The sequence below is a fragment of the Morus notabilis genome, unplaced genomic scaffold (genome assembly GCF_000414095.1).
Source record: "Morus notabilis unplaced genomic scaffold, ASM41409v2 Scaffold748, whole genome shotgun sequence".
NCBI lineage: Eukaryota > Viridiplantae > Streptophyta > Magnoliopsida > Rosales > Moraceae > Morus > Morus notabilis.
The window spans coordinates 218,951-222,353 of record NW_010362182.1 but is presented as its reverse complement, the minus strand read 5'-3'; the positions used below and the strand labels follow the sequence as shown (position 1 = coordinate 222,353).

At 43.8% G+C, this 3,403-nt stretch overlaps 1 non-coding gene across 1 annotated transcript; it reads left to right on the top strand.

Annotated features, from left to right (window-relative positions):
* Positions 1-2,114: 2,114 nt before the first annotated feature.
* LOC112092186 lies at positions 2,115-2,221 on the top strand. Its single transcript, XR_002902481.1, has one exon. It is a non-coding gene; the product is annotated as a small nucleolar RNA R71 (small nucleolar RNA).
* The last annotated feature ends 1,182 nt before the right edge of the window (positions 2,222-3,403 follow it).

Below are 3,403 nucleotides of genomic sequence, written 5' to 3'. Positions count from 1 at the left end.
TCTATCTGCTTCATAATCAAGAATAATAAAGTCAGTAGGAAAAATGAACTTGTCCACCCTTACCAGTACATCCTCGATCTTTCCTTCGGGAGTTGCAATTGACCTGTCAGCCAGCTGCAAAGATACTGTGGTCGGCCTTGCTTCTCCAATACCCAACTTCTTGAATATGGACATCGGCATTAAATTTATGCTAGCTCCCAAGTCACACAATGCTCTTCCAAAGTATTGATTTCCAATAGAGCATGGAATAGTAAAACTTCCTGGATCCTTTAGCTTGGGCGGGAGTTTGTTCTGCAGAATAGCACTGCATTCTTCGGTCAAGGCCACTGTTTCAAACTCCCCAAGCTGCGTTTCTTGGTCACGAGATCCTTCATGAACTTAGCATAGCTTGGCATTTGTTCTAAGGCTTCCATTAGCGGTATGTTGATGTGTAGCTGTTTCAAAACATCTAAAAACTTGCAAAACTGCCCATCTTGTTGCTGTTTCTGGAAACGCTGTGGGAATGGTAGAGGTGGTCGGCTTCCACTAGGGTTGCTGGTCTCCGCTGATCCAGAATGCTGCGGAAATGCTGCAGCATTCTGTACATCAGAGTCTAGTTGCTGACTCCTGTGTTGTTCTTCTTATGGCAGTGTTTTCTTCTCCCCCCCTTGGATTGAAGTGGGCTCTGTGTGAGCAGCCATAGGTTTTGCTTTTGATTCCAACTCCTTTCCACACCTTAGTGTAATAGCTTTGCAGTGTTCTTTCCCATCTCTTCGTGGATCTTCGGTATTGCTTGGGAGAGAACCTTGGGGCCTGTTGTTTAGAGAGTTTATGATCTGTCCAACCTGATTTTTTAAATTCCGCACAATGCTCTACCAAAGTATTGGTTTCCAATAGAGCATGGAATAGTAAAACTTCCTGGATCCTTTAGCTTGGGCGGGAGTTTGTTCTACATAATAGCACTGCATTCTTCAGTCAAGGCCACTGTTTCAAACTCCCCAAGCCTGCGTTTCTTGGTCACGAGATCCTTCATGAACTTAGCATAGCTTGGCATTTGTTCTAAGGCTTCCATTAGCGGTATGTTGATGTGTAGCTGTTTCAAAACATCTAAAAACTTGCAAAACTGCCCATCTTGTTGCTGTTTCTGGAAACGCTGTGGGAATGGTAGAGGTGGTCGGCTTCCACTAGGGTTGCTGGTCTCCGCTGATCCAGAATGCTGCGGAAATGCTGCAGCATTCTGTACATCAGAGTCTAGTTGCTGACTCCTGTGTTGTTCTTCTTATGGCAGTGTTTTCTTCTCCCCCCCTTGGATTGAAGTGGGCTCTGTGTGAGCAGCCATAGGTTTTGCTTTTGATTCCAACTCCTTTCCACACCTTAGTGTAATAGCTTTGCAGTGTTCTTTCCCATCTCTTCGTGGATCTTCGGTATTGCTTGGGAGAGAACCTTGGGGCCTGTTGTTTAGAGAGTTTACGATCTGTCCAACCTGATTTTTTAAATTCCGCAGTGCTGCATCATGGCTCTGGATTTTGGCTTCACTCCTTGAAATAAACTCTTTTAACAAGCTCTCCAAAGAGCTAGATTGTTCCACGGCTTGAGTTCTTTGTTATTGCGGTGGATATCCAGGTAGATAGGTGCTTCTGTGGTAGGCATTGGGCTGACTAGTTCCTGCTCCCTGATTACTCCATGATAAGTTTGGATGTTGCCTCATCCCTTGGTTATGAGGATTTGAATAGTGATGACTACCCTTGTTGAAATTAGCAACATAGCATGCAGAGGTAGGGTTGGATGGGCAATCTTCATATTGGTGGCTATCTCCACAATAAACACACGAAAAACCAGGGGTGTGCACTGCATTTACCCCTGCCGGTGTGTTTAATGCCTTTACCATATTCGTCAAGGATGACATTTGTGCTGAGAGTGCAGTGATGGCGTCAACCTCGTGAATTCCAGTGGCCTTCCTTGCATTATGCCTCTCGGTTGGCCATTGATAGTTGTTGTTTGCCATCCTCTCTAAAATCTCATATGCATCATTATAAGATTTGGCCAAAATGGCTCCACCTGCTGCGGCATCCACTATAGTTCGTGTTTGCCCATTGAGACCATTATAAAATGTCTCCATTTGAATCCAGTGGGGGATCCCATGATGAGGGCACTTCCGCAGCAATTCCTTAAATCTATCCCACGCTTCATACAATGATTCCCCATCTGCTTGTTGGAACGAGGTTATGTCATTCCTTAACTTGGCATTCTTGGTTGGAGGGAAGTATTTCATGAGAAACTTTTCTACCAATTCATCCCAAGATGCCACTAAATCCGGAAGCAAAGAATTCAGCCACACTCACGCCCTATCCCTCAAGGAATAAGGGAATAGCTTCAACCTCAATGTATCTTCGGTTACCCCCGGTAGCTTAAAAGCATCGCTCACCTCCATAAATTGTCTGAGATGGATGTGAGGATCTTCAGTTGCCATGCCACTGAACTGCCCCACGGTCTGGAGCATTTGGAACATCACGGGTTTCAGCTCAAAATGAGGTGCCTGAATTGCTGGCCTCACTATGCCCGGGTTAAGTCCATGCAAAATGGGCACTGCATAGTCTCAAATGGCCCTGTTTCTATCACCAATCAGCTCTGGTTGTGGAACAGGGTTGTTGGCAATTGCTTGCTGCCCGATGTTTCCTGCTGCCCCTTCTGCCATGTCTCTCACTCCTGCTAAGCCTTGTTGCTCCCTTCCCCTAGCTCGGAATGTTCTTTCTATTTCAGGATCTATAGGCAGCAACTCCAAGTCTTGCGGTGGATTCATGCAAGCAACTTAGTAACCTGAGGAATTAAGAACCAAATGAATGAGATTAAAAAGTAAACAAATGTAAAACAAATTAACTCCTGCAAATATTTTTTATGATTTCAATTCCCCGGCAACAGCGCCAAAAACTTGTTGTGTGATAATTATGCTCGCAAGTGCACGTGTCGCTAACAAGTAATAAAGTGTACACAAGTACGAATATCGATCCCACGAGGAATGAATCACCAAAATATGTGTCTGGAGTTGTATAATCAACAAAACAAGTAAATGATGAATGTGGTGAGAAATTCACTAAAATGATGTAAATAAAATGAATGCAAACTAAATGCGGTCTAAAGTGACTAAGAGTAACAAGAATGTAATGATGGAATGTAATTCAGTGGTGTAAATGAGCTAGGCCTGCTAATTTCCCCTCTACTGCAAGTCTGACTAGAATGTTACCAAGAATGCTGCAGCATTCTACTATCCTGTTAACAGAAACTCGTTGATGCATAAAGTTCTTCCGAATTGATTATGACTGTGGTCCTTTAAGCTATTTCCGACACATTCCTATGTGAATCCAGTTCTAGGACTGCAGATTTAAGCTCAGGTTTCATTAAGTTATGCAAGGTGGATAATATATTC